The sequence below is a fragment of the Solanum stenotomum genome, chromosome 4 (assembly GCF_019186545.1).
Source record: "Solanum stenotomum isolate F172 chromosome 4, ASM1918654v1, whole genome shotgun sequence".
Classification (NCBI taxonomy): domain Eukaryota; kingdom Viridiplantae; phylum Streptophyta; class Magnoliopsida; order Solanales; family Solanaceae; genus Solanum; species Solanum stenotomum.
This window is the reverse complement of record NC_064285.1, coordinates 53,012,859-53,033,243: the sequence shown is the minus strand read 5'-3', so window position 1 is coordinate 53,033,243 and position 20,385 is coordinate 53,012,859. Positions and strand designations below refer to the sequence as shown.

Sequence of the window (20,385 nt, the reverse complement as noted above, 5' to 3'; positions counted from 1 at the left end):
ATATTTAACTTCCATATCACCCACTAAAGAGAAAAGAAATTTCATTGATCTGAAATCATAGTAGCTTTTAGAGTGCTTACTATTGAATTTGTTGCAAGTAAATGAAAAGTAGTTGTATTATGATATCATGTTCTATGTGCATATTCCCAATTTATTATGAACACAAAGAACTCATTTATGAAGAATTATAATGTCAACAAAACATTCTAATTTCTCGTTGCTTGTGATGATTGAGATGTTGCTACCATTTGAGCCAAGATGCTAGTATATTGTACAACCGTGTGTTGTGAAGTGTATTGATCAGAGAGGCCAAACCCTGAAAATTTTGGTTCAACATGTACAAACTAACCTAGTAATGATCTTTTTTCAAGAGTTTCCTTCAATATCTCGAAGAATTTACGCATAATTAAATGTGATGTTTCCCAAGAGGAAATAGGAAGATACTCCATCTACAAAAGAAACAAACATATTATGAGGCAAGCATGCTCATAATGGAAACTGCTTAAAATTAGTGCAGTACTTACCATAGCAATGTTTAAAAAAAAAAGGCTTAATCACATAAAAAGCTTTAATCGAAAATAAATCTCTAAAAGTATTTCATACCTTCATTACTGTAACACCCCGTATCTGAAAACAGACCTAATGCAGAATTTCCAGAAGTTGCAGGTGCAACCCACGAACCGTAGGGTAACCTACGACCCGTGCCGGTTGTCCATGGTTCACACCTAAAAGACCTCCCCAGACTCAGCCAAAAAATCCCTCTAAGGGTCGACCCACGATCGGACCTATGGACCGTGGTCCGTGTCTGTGGATCAGACCCCCAAGAACCAGCTTCCTGTCACGACTGACGATTGACCAGCACGGACCGTCAGTCGATCGATGGTCTGTCGGTCCCGTTCGTCGGTGACCCCGGCATCAATTAAGTCTGGGGTCTTTTGGTTTTTTCCTTATGCATTGGACCCCTAAACTAAGTCGTTTAGACCCTAAACTACGTGGTTTTGATTAATTTTAGCCTAGAAACATAACTAGAACTTACCTAAGTCAAATCATTTATCAAACCTCAGAGAAATTAGAGCGTAATAGGAGAAGAAGGTCAAGAACCCTAGTTCAAGAACGCAACAAGGTTCCATCAGTTCCTGCCCCAAAATCAAAAAATTTCTTTGTGAATTTCGTCACCAGGTATGTGGGATTTCATTAGTGGGTTCCTTTCACCCATTACGTCCCCAGATTTCAATCAGATTCTTGATTCCCTTATTATCAACTAGACCTAGGGTTTCTAGAATTATAGTAGATTATTGTGAATTAGTTACTTAATGTTTCAAATTAGTTAATCATGGCTTTGAGCATGTTTTAGTATAGTTTCCTTCATAAATTCAGAACCCTAGCTATGTAGTTCTTTAGTTCATGAATTACACTTGCTAGGTCAGCTATTTCAGATATTTTCATATATACATGCCTCAGTTTCGAATGTGTCATTATCAGTATATTAATGTTGAATTCTCAGATTTTGCATGTTAGTATTTTGAGTTATCCAGTAAGACATTATTTCAGATATAATGTGTTAAATTACTTAATCATATGGGAAGCTTAATACCGAGTGGACTAGGGTCAGACACCCTCAAGTCCCAGAACTACGTACCCCGTAGGTTGTAAGTCCCCTCCGTGGGCATCATTTTAGTGATCACACTAGCATGCGTCTATACCTTTGGCCGGGTATATTGGGTCATCTCGATGGGGCGTATACATCGGACTCCACATTTAGCTTATGTGGTTTTATGTCAGTTATTAGTAGCTCTCTTACAGTCCAGTTAGACTCTATTGCATTTGACCGTGTTATCAGTATAGTTCAGTATTTCAGTCTCAGTATGTTATAAACTTGGTTATTGCATTCAGTATTTCATGTTTAGTATTCTCAGTTGTATCATGCTTATCTCATGTCATTTTATAGATATATGCTTTGATTCAGTTATGTTATTGTTCAATTTTACTCTATCCTGCATGCTCAGTACCTTTCAAGTACTGACGCATACTCTGCACTACATTTTCTCATGATGTAGGTTCAGGTCCTTAACAGTCAGATCACACATAGATCGATTCCCGATCTTAAGTTCAGCAACATCGGTGGTGAGTCCTCATCCTTCGAGGGCTAGTGACATGATTCATTTCTTGCTTTTAGTTTTAGTTTTAGTTCTGCTAGATCTAGTTGGGGCATGTCCCAACATTTCTAGTTTGTAGAGGCTTTATTTCATACATAGTTAGATTCAGTTATAGTGTTACAGTTTGACTTTTCACTTTTATTCAAACTTTTAGTTTTTCATATATTCAGATTTAGTATATGGGTATTCCCCATCATTTCAGATTTCTATATTATTTAGCTTCCGCACAGTTTTATTGCTCAGTTTATCTTTAGTATGCTTATGATTATGCCAACAGAGTTAGCTTGGGGTCACCTGTGATCCTAGGTCACGTGCCCGCATCCAGGGGGTAGCCTCGGGCGTGACAAACTTGGTATCAGAGTGTTAGGTTTAAGAGTCCTAGGATGTCTGAAAAGCCACACTAAGTAGAGTCTTTTTCATGGGTGCGAAGTGCACCACATCTAATGAAAAGGAGGCTGCAAACTGTTTTAGAAAAAACTTCAATTTCTTTGTTACTCTTATCGTGCGTAAGGTATGATCTAATTCCTCGTGCTAATCCTTCGTTATGCACTTTCAGATCATGCCTCCTTGTAGAGCTTACATAAGGAATGCGAATGCCAGGAATGCAAACGCAGCTCCTCAAGTCCCAGATCAGGAAGTTTTGAATGCTGAATTTTGGAACGCTATCCAATTGTTGGCTCAGAGTGTGACCAACTAGAACAACCAGCAGGCTCCAGTTCTGACAAATGCTAATGTTGGGTCAGCTGCATCTAGAGTTCGGGATTTTGTTAGGATAAATCCGCCTGAGTTCTTAGGATCGCAGATTGGTGAGGATCCCCAAAACTTCATTGATGAGGTCAAGAATATCTTTGGAGTGATGAAGGTAACTGGAAATGATCGGGTTGAGTTGGCATCTTACCAACTTAAGGATGTAGCTCATAACTGGTATACTCAGTGGAAAGAATGCAGGGGTACAGATGCAGCTCCTATCACTTGGGATTGCTTTAGTGAGACCTTTTTGGACAGGTTCTTCCCAAGAGAGTTAAGGGAGGCAAAAGTTCAAGAGTTTATGAGTTTAAGGCATGGTTCTATGACAGTCCAAGAGTATGGACTCAGGTTAACCCAACTCTCCAGGTTTGATCCTCACATGGTTGCTGATTCCAGGGCTCAAATGAACAAGTTCATGTATGGGGTATCCGATTTACTGAAAACATGGTGTAGGAATGCTATGTTGCTGTGAGATACGAACATCTCTAGGCTAATGACTCATGCTCAGCAGGTTGATGGTGATAAGCTTAGGGAACAAGCCAAGGAGAATAAGAAGTCTAGGACTGGGAACTATGAGTATTCTCCACAGAAATTGGGTGGTGGAAATCGCTCACAGGGTCACTAGAAGTCTTCAACTCTATCACCTTCATCAGCTAATGTTCCATCCTCCAAGTTCCGTAATGATAAAAAAGGTAGGGCATCAGGCTCTAAGACTCAAGGTAGTATTTCAGGCACCAGAACCTACCCAACTTGTCCAAAGTGTGGTAAGAAACATCCGAGTGAGTGACTTGCAGGAAAGGAAGGATGCTTTGGGTGTGGTTTGTCTGGTCATAGGTTAAAAGATTGTCCTTCTAAACAGGGTCAAAGAGGTAACAATGGTAGAGCTCAGTCCACAACTTCAGCAACACCAGCAGGTCGCCCGACTCAGCAGGGTAATGCATGTGGTACAATTGGTGGTCAGCGCCAAAAGAGGTTGTATGCTCTCCAGGCTCGCCAGGATCAGAAAGATTCTCCTGATGTAGTCACTGGTACGTTATGAGTCTTTGAACTTGATGTTTATGCATTGTTAGATCCAGGGGCTACTCTTTCCTTTGTAACTCCTTGTATAGCAGTCAACTTCAATGTTATTCCAGAAACTCTTTCAGAACCCTTCTCAGTCTCTACTCCAGTTAGTGACCCAGTTATAGCTAGACGGGTATACATAAATTGCTTTGTCACAATCTCCGAGAAAGTCACCTCAGTAGATCTTTTAGAGTTAGAAATGGTAAACTTTGATATCATTCTAGGAATGAATTGGTTACATTTCAGTTATACCTACGTCGATTGTAGAACTAGGATTGTTCATTTTTAGTTTCCCGATGAACCAATCGTAGAATGGAAGAGTAGTAGCTTAGCGCCTATGGGTCGATTCATTTCTTACCTTAAGGCCAGAAAGATGATTTATAAGGGTTATCTCTATCATCTAGTTCGAGTTAAGGATTCTAGCTCCGAAACCCCAACTCTTGAGTCAGTCCCAGTAGTCAATGAGTTCCCAGAAGTGTTTCCAGAAGATATTCCCGGAGTTCCTCCCATAAGGGAAATCGACTTTGGAATTGATCTCCTTCCAAATACCTAGCATGTTTCTATTCCTTCTTACAGAATGGCTACAACTGAGCTTAAGGAATTGAAAGAGCAATTGAAAGACCTTCTAGATAATGTCTTCATCAGACCCAGTATTTCCCTTTGTGGTGCACCAGTGTTGTTCGTTAAGAAGAGAGATGGTTCTCTCAGAATGTGCATTGACTATAGGCAGTTGAACAAGGTCACAATCAAGAATAAGTACCCCATCCCCAGGATTGATGACTTATTTGACCAACTTCAAGGTGCTAGTCATTTCTTAAAGATAGACCTCAGATGCGGTTATCATCAACTCAGAGTCAGAGATAGTGACATTTCGAAGATAGCCTTCAGAACTCGATATGGTCATAATGAATTTGTAGTTATGTCATTTGGACTAACCAATGCTCCTGCAGCTTTCATGGATTTGATGAATAGAGTGTTCAAGCAGTATTTGGACTTGTTCGTTATCGTCTTTATTGATGATATACTCATTTACTCTAGGAATGAGGAAGAACATGCGAATCATTTGAGGGTTGTTCTACAAACTCTCAAAGATCACCAGTTATTCGCTAAGTTTAGCAAATATGAGTTTTGGTTGCAGTCAGTTGCTTTCCTTGGGCATATTGTGTCTAGTGAAGGGATCCGAGTGGATTCTCAGAAGATAGACTCGGTGAAACAATGGCCCAGACCAACCTCTCCTACAGATATCAAAAGTTTCTTGGGTTTGTGATGCTTATCGTGACCAACGACACAACTTCCAATGTAAGTGTCTACAATCGATGATAATATAGTAACCCAATCGAGGGTTGGGGTTATATCCCGAGGGAGCGGTTTTGAGAATTAGTAGCAAACTAGAATTTAGTTCTAACTTGTCATAGCTAAAGACATTAACGATTAAAAACATAATAAATTAAAGGGGGTGACAAAAAAGTGTCAAATATCGATTTGGGGGTTTTGTCACAAGTATAGCAAAAACAGTAAAAATAACAAAGAAATGTATGAATGAGAGGGGAATTCTTGGGATGTGATTGGAACATGGGATAAACAAGATTGTTGGGTACATGATTTTGATAGAAAACTTATAGAGTAATTTTGACTAGGAAGCTTTAAACGGAAATAAGCTTTCTCGCGAGCAACTCACCCTATTTCAAATGGGTTCCTCTCGGACACCCACTTGTCGCATGAATACCAGCCTACGCCTTACCGCACTCACTCTCTCAAGCTGAGTGTTAGTATATGGGACTAGGGTTCACTCTCTCGAGCAGAACCTCATGTCGACCCACTCCTTAGGCCATCAATTTAGTAGTCTTGGTTTCGCGACTTCTCTTTCTAGCAAGCCGAAAACACATGAGTGAACTTGTATTTGCAACTACAAATCCATTAGATTCATCCACAACTACTAAGCGAAATCAAAATTAAACTACATTTAAACTATCAGCAAGCAAGACCCAACAACTAATCTAACCCATATTCACAAAATCACACCCCAAAAATTAGGGTTTTTAGCCACACAACATAAGATAGAAATTTATACCTAAATGATGTTGCATTCAAATGGATATTAAGATTTAAGTCTTGTTACATGCCAGGAATGAAGAATCCAAGAGACCCAAGTCCAAATCCTTGGAGATAAAACCCTCTTCTTCTTCAAGTATTCAAAACCCTCTCAAACTCAGAGCAAAAATATGAAAAACTAATATTCTCTATGAAAATTATAATAATTGTTCCACTCTTAAAACTCCAACTCCAACTAGTATTTATAGCTTTCACAGATTTGTGGTGCAGCGGATCATTCGGTGTCGTTAGTCTGAATCGTTGATCAACTCGGTGATTTAACCTTTGGTGTAGCTCATCACCATCTTGAACCAGCCTTCAGCATCGTCGTGCTCTGGGTCATTGGGAGACATGGTATTGCTTCGCAGAACTTCTCGGCGATGCGCCGACTGCTTCTTTTTTTCGCCGACTTGATTCTTTCCTTTAGGGCTCAGCACGCTGGAACAAAAGGTGAAGTAAGACCCTTCAGCGACTCGCCAAGTGAACTCAGCGATCCTCATGCCTTCATTTCTTCGTTCTTTTCAACCTTTTCGTTCCTTTTTGCGACGTAGTGTTCATGCTTTCCTTCAAACATCAAATACCTAAAAGTTAAGGGTTTTCATCAGATATTGAGATAAAATAAGCATTTGAGGACACAATTTCTATTAAAATATAGCCCTAAATGAGTCCAATTTGTGGACTTATCAACACCCCCAACTTAAACTTTTGCTTGTCCTTAAGCGAACTTAAGTTCAGCCGTTCAAAAAGGGTGTCTCGAATAGTGCTACACAAGACTCAATCATGGATGCACACAACAAGACTCAATTTACTTATGCAAAGATCAATTGTGTACTCAAAGATTCAAGTTTTGACACACTATTACCAAAGATTCTCAAGCTCGCAATACTTGCTTCAAATGAAAGTTCAAGCTCAATAAAAGCCTTCGAATGCCCTCACACAAATGATGATTCCATTTTCACACGCAAAGGTAATCAATCTAAAGTTCAGGAATCAGATACAACGCTCACACTCATAAAGATGAACGCAATGCATGCTTTCACCCATAGGTTTGTCCGTATTTTCCAATCAACATTTGTTTCGACTTTCTCAAGATCACTAAGGTCTTAACAAGGCTTGTAACGGAGCTGAGTGTAAAGGTATGGTCATTTAGGCTCAGTGACTTTTATCCTCATCAAATGTGGTGCTCTCAACACCTCCTTTATTTTTCCTTCATCATTTTCATTAGTGCATCATAGGTTATTCTATTTTATTCACTTTCCATGGATTGTTTGGAAACCTCATCTCTTTTATACTTTATTCCACAACTTTCTTTTTCATTCATTTTTTTTCTTTCTCTTTTCTCTTTTTGTTTTTATATGGAGGGGTTCCATTTTTCTCAACACCATGGGTTAAAAGAGACTTTTCTTGCACTTCTTGACTTTCCCTTTTCTTTTTCACCACACCCCCAACTTAGGCTTTTGGCCTAAGTTGGTTATTCAATTAGCCACAATTCAAGAGGATTATAGGTAATGGATTAAGAATTGTCTAGTTTTCATCAAGTTTCTTCCAAAGAAGGGTAAGGCTCAAAGGGTGTTCAAGAGAGAATCACACGCTCACAAGGTAGGTCACAGAAGAGGTATATGTCAAATTGGTTCACACTCTTCGAAGTTGCCTGAGATCATATCAAGAGAAAGTCTTACTTAGTCAACCGGACAAACATGACAAATTCTAGGTGTTTTCATGCATGGTTCCAGGTAAGCTTATCACACAAGGCATCGACACTTAAGTCTAACAAGACTCCACACTTTTGCTAGTGTGCAACGGTCATCACAAGAGAATCGATTTGATAAATGACTAATCACAACGAGATGCAAAGAGTTCACATATTATCTATGCAACTTCATTTGGCCTCATCGTAGCCGTACATTCATGTTCGTTCTATTGAGAGCACTGTTCAAGTCATCGGTATTGATCGGGACCGAGACTTAAATTTTGCAAAAGAACAACCACATTCATCACACAAGAGGTGGCAAAAATTTTCGGACGGGTTAAAATCATTTTGAATTAAAATAAATAAAAGAAGGCATAAGCTCAATTATCCACAGAAAAGCAATATTAACACAATTTTAAACAGAACAACCCAAAATACATCAACAAAACACGAACACGAGTAGCACATAAAGGTGGGCCTTACCCCATCACAATTAAAAAGCATTTGTCCTCAGATGCACATGACAAAATATCCAAAATGACAATTAAAGAAAGACAGAGAGGGAGGTAAAGAAGAGATCCTGGCTAAGCAGTCGCTCCATCTGTCCAGGCATTAGTGCCCGAAGTGTTGTCATTTTGCTTCTGGTTCTCTTTTTCTTTTTGCTCTACTTCAGCTTCTGCAGCGATATTAGCCTCGATCTTATTGTCCAACTCGTGAGCTGCCACAAAGACGTGTATCGTATTGCTAAAACCTCGAGCCCATGAAGGGACATTAGGGTTGATGGGCATCCTCCTCCTCGAACTGGCTGTCTTTTTCTCGCTTCTTGCAGTTCTTCTGAACTTTTGTGCTCTTATGTGTCTGGGTGGCATGTTTCTTCTTGCAACTGTTAGTTTGGCCATGTCTGCGAAGTCTTGAGATAATTTTAGAGCATATTTGACAACCAAAACAAAGACATTCAGTTGTAGAAAGTCTAGATAGTCCATTTGGTGTGCCGCCGAATACATTTGGCGAGCCACAGATAATCCGCCGAAGGTCACAGTGCAAAATGAGTTAGAAATGCAGACAAAGGGCGAATAATAAAACTTTCGGCGAGTCGCCGAGTGCTCTTGGCGACCTCATACTTCTCGTTGAAAGTTACAGATGCCACAACAAAAAAAACATGATAATAAGGGGGAGATAAGGTAATTAGGAAAACCGCAAAATAGTTCGACGAGCTCGTCACAGCTCGCCAAATGACCCAACGTGTCTACTTTTAACCCAACTTCTCAAAATCAGCCCCACAACCCCCAAAAACGCAATTTAAGCACAAAAGGCACAAATTCAACCACGACCCATAACATACGAATACCACTCATCACACATTAATTCCACTTGATGCATTGGAGAAAAAGATTTCACAGTTTAGGCAATAAAGGCGGGGCTATCGAAGAAAAATCAACACATAAACAATTAAGCCCAATCAGGGAGGTTCAACAGATTTCGACAAGATTACAAAATTTGCAAATGAGTACAATTTTGACAAGATAGTTATGGGGTTCGGGACACTAACCTTTTGTCCTAATCAAATGGATATTGAGATGCTAGGAAGCACTGTAATCTGACTCCAAGCACAAATCAATCAACCAAAATACTCCAAGAATGCAAGTAATATAAAACTAGAGTGCATGTGTGAGTTTGGGAAGGTGAAAAAGTGAGGGAAAGTGAAGGATTTCAAATTCTAGGACCTTTGGCAATTATAAACCGTCTAGTTCACACCCATTTGGCGACATTAGTCGCACTCACCGATCCAATCGGAGACACGCCGAATGGTCATTTACCTCGCCGAGTTTTACAGGACCTTCAGTCAAAGTGAAGGTCTAAACGACGGTTTTCATCGCAATCGCCAACCTGTTCGGTGATTCGCTGATGGAACTATTAGCTCGCCAAACGTAATTTCCACACACTCTCTATACTTTAACCTGTTCATTCAACACACTATTATTTCTAAAACAACAATAAAGCAATAAAGGGTTTGGGTTGCCTCCCAAATAGCGCCTTAGTTAACGTCGTGGCACGATGCAGGTTAACACCTAAACTTCACTTTTGGGATTAGCCAAAACATCACTTGGCAACCCCCTGCTTTGTGGCAGATGGAGATGAGGCATCACATAACCTGTAAGGTTCTCGAGTAGCTAAATGTTTCTGGAATGAGAACCAATCATCTGTTTCATCACTTCGATTTTCTCATTCATCGCTTCCAGTACCCTATCATGCTCACTTACCTTGTTGAAAATGATTGAGACCATTCCTTTGACACATTTACCCTCATTGACCTTGGGCTTTCCTCGCTCATGAGAGGGGACGTATCTGTTTTTCCTTTTGCATTGGACTTCAATCTCCGCTATCTTTTTGGCCAACTCATCCATTTGAGTCATCAGCGCGGCCAACATGAAGTCCTTCTTTACTTCTTGGTTTGATTCAGCCGTGAGATCAAGCAGGTGGGCTGCTATCGCATAAGGTTGTTGTGTAATACCACCCGGAATGAGTTGGTCAGCCAATGCTTTGTTTTTGGGACTAATTGGGAATTTCATGGGTGGGGGATTAAATCAGAAGCGATTTAAATTTTGCCCATGCTTCATGAATCCGTTCACCTTCTAATTGTTTGAAGGTTAGAATGTGATCCCTGAACATCATTACTTTTAATGGAGGAAACTCCATTTGCTCACGAGTACTGCTTGACACTCTCACCTTCTCTGTTTCAAAGCACAAACAAGCAAAATACAAAACTAAAAATTAAGTAAGTGATCTACAACTATGAAGAACAAAATTTTTACCAATCTAAGAATTCTCAAATAACAGCACTCCCCGGCAACGACGCCATTTTGATCCTTATCATGATCAATGACACAACTTCCAATGCAAGTGTCTATTATCGATGATAATAGTAACCCAACTGACGGTTGGGATAATATCCCAAAGGGAGCGGTTTAGAGAATTAGTAGCAAACTATAATTTAGTTCTAACTAGTCATAGCTAAAGACATTAATGATTAAAAACATAATCAATTAAAGGGGGTGAGACAAAAGTGTCAAAGATCGATTTGGGGGTTTTGTCACAAGTATAACAAAAACAGTAAAAATAACAAAGAAATCTATGAATGAGAGGGGAATTCTTGGGATGTGATCAGAACATGGGATAAGCAAGATTGTTGGGTACATGCTTTTGATAGAAAACTTATCGAGTAATTTTGACTAGGCTAAGCTTTAAATGGAAATAAGCTCTCTCTCGAGCAACTTACCCCGTTTCAAATAGGTTCCTCTCGGACACCCACTTGCCGCATGAAGACCAACCTACGTCTTACCCCACTCACTCTCTCGAGCTGAGTGTTAGGATATGGGACTAGGGTTCACTCTCTCGAGCAAAACCTCATATCGACCCACTTTTTAGGCCATCAATTTAGTAGTCTTGGTTTCGCGACTTCTCTTTCAAGCAAGCCGAAAAAGCATAAGTGAACTTGTATTTGCAACTACAAATCCATTAGATTCATCCACAACTACTAAACGAAATCAAAATTAAACTACATTTAAACTATCAACAAGCAAGACCCAACAACTAATCTAACCCATATTCACAAAATCACACCCCAAGAATTGGGGTTTTTAGCCACACATCAAAAGACATAAATTTATACCTAAATGATGCTGCATTCAAATGGGTATGAAGATTTAAGTCTTGTTACAGGCCAAGAATGACAAATCCAAGAGACCCAAGTCCAAATCCTTGGAGATGAAACCCTCTTCTTCTTCAAGTCTTCAAAACCCTCTCAAACTAAGAGAAAAAATATGAAAAACTAATATTCTCTATGAAAATTATAATAATTGTTCCACTCTTAAAACTACAACTCTAACTAGTATTTATAGTTTTTACAGATTTGTGATGCAGCAAATCATTCGGTGTCGTTAGTCCGAATCGCTGATCAACTCGACGATTCACCCTTTGGTGTAGTTCATTGCCGTCTTGCACCAGCCTTCAGCTTCGTCATGCTCTGGGTCATTGGGCGACATGGTATTGCTTTGCGAAACTTCTCAGCGATGCGCCGAGTGCTCCCTTTTTCCGCCGACTTGATCCTTTCCTTCAGGGATCAGCACACTGGAACAAAAGGCGAAGTAAGACCCTTCGGCGACCCACCAAGTGAACTCGGCGATCCTCAGGCCTTTATTTCTTCGTTCTTTACAGCCTTTTCATTTCTTTTTGCAATGTAGTGTCCATGCTTTCCTTTAAACATCAAATACCTAAAACTTAAGGGTTTTTATCAGATATTGAGATAAAATAAGCATTTGAGCACACAATTTCTATTAAAATATAGCGCTAAATGAGTCCAATTTGTGGGCTCATCAGTTTCGCTGGCTATTACAGAAGGTCCGTGGAAGGATTTTCATCCATAGCCTCTCTATTAACTAAGTTGAATCATAAAAAGGTTAAGTTTCAGTGGTGAGATGATTGTGAGAAAAACTTTGTAAAACTGAAAACTAGGTTGACTACAACTTCTGTTTTAACTCTACCAGAGGGTTCAGACGGCTATGTTATCTATTGTGATGCATATAGAGTCGACTTTGGTTGTGTATTGATGCAGCGAGGTAAGGTTATAGCTTAGGCTTCTAGACAACTTCAGGTGCATGAGAAGAACTATCCAACTCATGACCTCGAGCTTTCAGCAGTGGTGTTTGCAGTTAAGATTTGGAGACTCTACTTGTATCGCGTACATATAGATGTGTTCACTGATCATAAGAGCCTTCAGTACGTGTTCACCCAGAAAGAGTTAAATCTTCGCCAGAGGAGATGGATTGAGTTCCTCAAGGATTATGATATGAGTGTGCATTACCATCCTAGTAAGGCCAATGTAGTAGAGGATGCTCTTAGCAGACTACCAATGGGTAGTGTGGCATATGTTGAGGAAGAAAGAAAGGAACTAGCAAAAGATATTCACAGACTTGCTCGCCTAGGAGTTCATCTTATGAGCATATCAAATGGTGGTGTAACAGTTCAGAATGGATCAGAATCTTCTTTGGTAGTGGAGGTTAAGGAAAAGCAAGACAGGGATTCGATAATGCTTGAGCTAAAGAGTGCAATCCACCAGCAGAGAGTTGAGGTTTTCTCCCAAGGGAGAAATGGTGTGCTTCTCTATCAGGGTCGATTATGTGTTCCTAAGATGGGTGAGTTGAGAAAACAGATTTTTGCAGAAGCCCATAACTCCAGATACTCTATTCATCCGGGTACCACTAAGATGTACCATGATCTACGGGAAGTCTATTGGTGGAATGGTATGAAAAGGGATATCACAGATTTTGTGGCTAAGTGCCCAAATTGCCAGCAAGTGAAGGTGGAACATCAGAAACCAGGAGGTATGACTCAAGAGATCAACATTCTTACTTGGAAGTGGAAAGTTATTAAAATGGACTTCATCACAGGTTTACCTCGCACTCACAGACAATATGACTCCATTTGGGTGATTGTGGATAGAGTTACTAAGTCTTCGCGCTTTTTGGCAGTAAAGACTACAAATTCAGTGGAGGACTACGCCAAGCTTTACATTAATGATATAGTTAGGTTACATGGGGTTCCTTTGTCTATCATCTCAGATAGAGGTCCTCAGTTTACCTCTTATTTCTGGAAGTCATTTCAGAAAGGTTTTGGTACTCCGATTAATCTTAGAACAACATTTCATCTGCAGACAGATGGGCAAGTAGAGCGTACCATTCAGACCTTAGAGGACATGTTGAGAGCTTGTGTGATCGATTTCAAGGGTAGTTGGGATGGTCACCTTCCTCTTATAGAGTTCGCCTACAATAATAGTTACTATTCCAGCATTCAGATGGCCCCTTGTGAGGCATTGTATGGGCGTAGATGTAGATCTCCAGTGGGTTGGTTTGAAGTAGGTGAAACAACCTTGATATAGCCAGATTCAGTTCATGATGTTATGGAGAAAGTGCAACTCATTAGAGATAGACTTAAGACAGCCCAGAGTCGCTAGAAATCCTATACAGATTTAAGGAAAAGGGAACTAGAGTTCCAAGTTGATGATTGGGTTTTCCTGAAATTGTCGCCTATGAAATGGGTGTTGAGATTTTGAAAGAAAGTAAAGCTCAGTCCTAGATATGTAGGCCCTTACAAGATCTTGAAAAGGGTTGGTAAAATGGCTTATGAGCTAGAGTTACCAACAGAATTAGCAGCAGTGCATCCAGTCTTTCACATTTCGCTGTTGAAGAAGTGTGTGTGACCAGTATTGTGCCTTTAGAAAATGTGGTCGTGAAGGATAGTCTCACTTATGAAGAGGTACCAGTTTAGACTCTTGATCGTCAGGTTCGAAGGTTGAGAAACAAAGAAGTCGCTTCAGTCAAGGTTTTGTGGAGGAGTCAGTCCGTAGATGGAGCTACTTGGGAAGCAGAAGCAGCCATGAAGGCCAAGTATCCTCACCTCTTTCCTTCCGATCCCACTCCAGCTTGAGGTAATATTTCCTCTTCAGCTTTTCAGTCATTCATGCGTAAATTCAATCTTAGTATCATGTTCCTTCAGTTTGTACTTCCATTTTCAGCATATTTGCATGTACTTGGAACTTAGTTTAGTCAGAAATCAGTTTCCAGTGTTTGGTGGTAGGATTGCAGTTCTTTCCTTCCATTTTTAGCTAATTGGTCTTCATTCAAGGACGAATGTTCCAATGGGAAGATAATGTAATACCCCATATCCAAAAATAGACCTAATGCAGAATTTCTAGAAGTTGCAGGTGCAACCCACAGACCGTAGGGTGACCGATGGCCCGTGCTGGTGGTCCGTGGTTCACACCTAAAACCCCTCCCTAGACTCAGCCAAAAAATCCCTCTAAGGGTCGACCCACTGTCGGACCCACGAGCCGTAGGTCAGACCACGAACCGTGGTCCGCGTTCGTAGATCAAACCCCTAAGAACCAGCCTCCAGTCATGACTGACGGTTGACCAGCACGGACCGTCAGTCGATGGACGGTCCATCAGTCCCGTCCGTTAGTGACCTTGATAACAGTTAAGTCAGGGGTCTTTTGGTATTTTCCTTATGCGTTGGACCCCTAAACTATGTGGTTTTGGTTAGTTTTAGCCTAGAAACATAACTAGAACTTACCTAAGTCAAATTATTCATCAAACCTTAGAGAAATTAGAGCGTAAGAGGAGAAAGAGGTCAAGAACGCAACAAGGTTCCATTAGTTCCATCCCCGAAATCGAAAGATTTCTCCATGAATTTCATCACCAGGTATGTGGGATTTCACTAGTAGGTTCCATTCGCCTATTAGGTCCCTAGATTTCAGTCAGATTCTTGGTTCCCTTATTATCAACTAGACCTCGGGTTTCTAGAATTATAGTAGATTATTGTGAATTAGTTACTAGGGCCCGTTTGATCATGCGATATGGAATCATGATGTGGTATCATGATATGAAATCATGATATGGTATCATGATGCAGAATCATGAGATGAAATTGAAGTTTTGTTTGGACATGCGATATGGAATTTTTGTGTTATATATTTTCCCAAAAACATAAAAGTGTCATAAGTTGTAAAACTATTAAAATAGTCTCAATTGTTTATTCAATCTTATCAAATAAAAAAAAAATTATAAAATCACATAATAAATTATTACAAAGCTATTTGCTCTCCACTTAAGTAATTGTTTCATCTAACTCTAGTTAATAATAAAAAAAATATTACAAAGCTATTTGTTCTCCACTTAAGTAATTGTTTCATCTAACTTTAATTTAATAAAAATAAATTGAACATAAATTGTAGTTTACTAGTCTTTAATATAATTCTCCCACATAGTACGGACAATTTCCTCATGTTGAACTTGCATTTCTCGATCATGTGACCGAGAAGACGAACCAACATTGTTAATTTGAGCCATTTGTTGGTCAATATCATCCGCAACTATATTTTCATGCTCATAGACCATAAAAGTGACTATATGTTGGTGAGAATAATAAATTTTATGTCGCTGAGAATAATAAATTTTAAAAAGTAATGATGTGATTATAAATTTTATTTACATATGAAATAAATGGTTAGTAGATATAAATGTGGGGCTTTTTAAACAAAATATAAACTCGTGGATTAATTTTTGTATTAAAATATCTCAAATCATGATATGGAATTCCCATATAATTCCATATCATAATTTTTGGAGAATATGGAATCACATCTCATGATATGGAATTAGCGTAAAATCGCATGTCCAAACACTGATTCCATCTCACGATACCATATCGTGATATGGTATCGCATGGCCAAACGCCTACTTAATGTTCCAAATCAGTTAATCATGGCTTTTAGCATGTTTCAGTATAGTATCCTTCATAAATTCAGAACCCTAGCTATGTAGTTCTTTAGTTCATGAATTACACTTGCTAGGTCAGCTATTTCAGATATTTTCATATATACATGCCTCAGTTTCGAATGTGTCATTATCAGTATATTAATGTTGCATTCTCAGATTTTGCATGTTAGTATTTTGAGCTATCTAGTACGACAATATTTCAGATATAATGTGTTAAATTACTTAATCATATGGGAAGCTTAATACCGAGTGGATTAGGGTCAGACACCCTCAAGTCCCATAACTACGTGCCCCGTAGGTTGTAAATCCCCTCTGTGGGCATCATTTTAGTGATCACGCCAGCATGTCTCTATACCTTTGGTTGGGCATATTGGGTCCTCTTGATGGGGAGTATACATCAGACTCCACATTTAGCTCATGTGGTTTTATGTCGGTTACTATTACCTCCCTTACAATTCAGTCAGACTCTATTGCATTTGACCATGTTATCAGTATAGTTCAGTATTCAGTCTCAACGTGTTATAAACTTGGTCATTGCATTCAGTATTTCATGTTCAGTATTCTCAATTGTATCATGCTTATCTCATGTCACTGTACATATATATGCTTTGTTTCAGTTATTTTTTTGTTCAGTTTTACTCTATCATGCATGCTCAGTACCTTTCAACTACTTACACATACTTTGCGCTACATCATCTCATGATGTAGGTTCAGGTCCTCATCAGTCAGATCACACATAGATCGGTTCCGGTCTTCAGTTTAGAAGCATCAGCGGTGAGTCCTCATCCTTCGAGGGCAAGTAACATGATTATTTTTTCGCTTTTAGTTTTAGTTTCAGTTTTGCTAGATCTAGCTGGGGCTTGTCCCAACATTTCTAATCAGTAGAGGCTTTATTTCAGACATAGTTAGATTCAACTATAGTCTTAGAGTTTGACTTTTCACTTGTATTCAAACTCTCTGTTTTTCATATATTCAGATTTAGTATATGGGTATTCCCCATCATTTCAGATTTCTATATGATTTAGTTTCCGCACAGTTTTATTGCTCAGTTTATCTTTAGTATGCTTATGATTATGCCAGCAGGGTTAGCTTGGGGTCACTCGTGATCCTAGGTCTCGTGTCCACGTCCAGGGGGCAGCCTCGGGGCGTGACAATTATTATTCCTCTCAAGTTCTTAGAATTTATTGGAACAATTTTGTCTACTCGTAGTCGAAAGTCACCAAGTCGATATTGAAACCCCTGTATCAATCAAATATTTTAATGAGTGTTTATGAAGAAGAAGTAAGGTCTTTTCTAGAATTCCACAAATCAAAGCGAGGCAAATATAAAACAAAATATATTACAAGAATCATGGTAGAGAACATACAACATTCACCAACAATATATAATGCTTTTGCAATTGCAAGGAACAAGGTTGATCAATTCAATGAATGGGTTCTCGTTTGGAAAAGTACATTTGGTCAATGGTCAACCGATTGGATGACACAATTCTATAAGAATTGAAGCTTTATTTTATGATTGATTGGTGATTACATGAACTAACATGTAAGCCATTATCATCTCTAAGTTCTTCAATATTCACATTTTTATAAGGTAAATAGTAATATTAGAGTGGGAAGTTCTTTAATCTTCATAAAGCAGAATAAACATAGATAATATCATTTGTAGACACTTAGATTTATAAAGCCATGACTATTGATAGTGCTACATAAGTATATCATCCTCCTACAATTAGAACAATAATTTGCAGATCTCAATAATACAAACCTCACAATTAAGTGCAACCTTCATTCTGTAAGACTGTAAGTTCTCCATTATCATTTGCATTGATGACTCTACTTCCACGATCAGTCGTTGCCTACTAAGTGCCATGTAAAACTTGTTGGGTTGTTCTTGAAGTGAAACACCCAAAAAGTTTTAGGGAAATTCTGACACATTTGCTTGTTCTAGTAAAAGAAGAAAAAATCAATCAACAACTAAATCGCGTATATGGCCACAAAAGTGCTCTTAAAATGACATGATGTGTAAGTTAGAAATGCGAGGTTGAAATAGGTTCACATGTGTACAATATAACAAGCCAAATTAACGTTTAAAGGAGTAGCTCAAAAATGTTACTGAGCAATCTTTGTTTATTGAAATGTTCTTGCTTGTGCTCCTCTATGACTATACCACTCTTCCAAAAAAGGTTGTCTTACAAAAAAGGACTAATCAATCAATTAACTATATAATGTTGGGTGATCGGATATACCAATCATCCTCAACCATTTTGATCTATTCTTGACCCAAATTATTTCAATACTACTTTGCTTTTATATAATTTATCTTACAGAAGTGAAAAATTTCCCAAATGCAAACTTTATAATGCATCCAGAGAATTTTTTTTTAAAAGATTATCCCTTTATTTTGTACGTTTACAGACATATGATTTATTAAGTAATAAATATCTTTGAGTATGGGCTTATAGAAGGTAAAAGTATTTTTCCATCTTCATTCTTTAACACCATTAATGCTCTCAACACATCAAGATACTTCTATCAGTATTTGATTGTTGACTGTTGTACCTGCATTTGGCTGCCAATGTGAAACCCTAACAAATAAAGTAACAAATTATACACTTAAACATACACACCAAAATCTTTCAAAAATGTTATGTTATAGTGAATACAAAGTCGTTACTATTTGATTGGCATGTTGTTGATTGCAAGTACATTTTTCTTTTTCCTCTTAACAAAAATTCATCCAAAAAGAAAAAGATTTTGGCTAATGCAAGCAAAGATAAGCGAAAGAATGTTAAAATCTCTATGTTATACTTTGAAAGTATATGAAATAATACAACCGTATTTATAGCACGACAAGTACCTTGAACATAAATCAAGTCATTAATTTCATGCCATATTTGGATTTTGTTACTAAAATTAACAAATTTACCTTTTATGGTTATACTTATTAGGTAATAAAAATAGTATTTCTTTTTCCTTTTAATTTATAGGGGAATCAATAATTTTTCCTAATTAGCATCCAAGATAGAAATAGAAAATAATAAATAGTCATCCTAAAATGTAGGTCAAGATCATATTTTGTCCAAATTGTATCTAGTCTCTATATTTATTTCTCTTAAAATAGTATACTTTTTTATAAGAGAAATTTGTTCTTTGAAGGATCAAAAACAAGTAAAAAATTTCATGCTCAAATATGAAATCATTTTATTAAAATAAAGTACGTAGTATATTTGTTTCATTTTATATGATAATTTTTTTTTTATACTTATTAGGTAATTAAAAGAGAATTTTCATTCTTTGTGGAATCAATAGTTTTTATTAATCTTCCTCAAATATAGAAATAGAATAATAATAAATATTTATCTTTAAATGTAGTTCTGAATAAAAAATTTTTAGAATGATATCTAATTTACATATTTATTTTTATTAATTAATATACCAATTAAAAAAAAGATGTTTTGAAGGATCAAACAAGATAAAACATTAATCCACAAATATGAATCGTTTATAGTAAAATAAAGTATATACTGTCTTTATTTCATCATATACAATACAATTCTGCATTAGGAGTCAAATAATTTATATCCAAAATTCTTATCTACCTTACATTCTTTTAATTATAAATTTCCTACTTAAGTGACTTTTTTTAAAATAAAAAATTCAAAATTTTTGTTTTATTTTTAATAAGAAATATGGTACACGTAAAATTTGTCAACAATGCCAACTATAAGTATTTGTATAGTAGCCAAGATATTAAATAGTTTTTCCACATCATCTATCGCATTCGGAGTACTGTTACACTATTTTATTGTACGTAAAAGGGACTAAAATGCCCCTTTATTGGTGAAGGCAGTGTTCCTAACATGTTAGTTGAAATTAACCCAAATTTGGTGAAGGTTAGTTGAAATTAACCCAATGAAATACATTTCAAAAATTTGTTTTGAGGCTCATCTATTGGGAAGGCAGTGTGCTTAACAGGTTAGGCGAGCTCGCCAAAGTTGACAGTGCACAATTTTAAAGAACTCGGGCAAGATGGGCGGAATCATCTCCAACTCGACAATTTGCCAAATCGATTTCGACGGGCTAAGACAAGTCCACCGAAAGTGACAATGCAAAATTAAAAAGAACAGGCACAAAAGGCAATGTCCACTCCCACTTGGAGATACGCCAAATGAGTTTCGGCGAGCTAAGACAAGCCCAACGAATAGGACAGTACCCAGGTCACATATTCAAGCAAGGAAGGCCAGCTGAACTTACTAGGAGATTCACCTAACTGCCTTTGCGAGCTAAGACAAGCCCACAGAATG

General features: G+C 38.0%; 1 pseudogene; it reads right to left on the bottom strand.

Moving 5' to 3' along the window:
* Positions 1 to 206: 206 nt before the first annotated feature.
* Positions 207 to 18,769, bottom strand: LOC125863138 (mediator of RNA polymerase II transcription subunit 20a-like; annotated as a pseudogene).
* Positions 18,770 to 20,385: the final 1,616 nt, after the last annotated feature.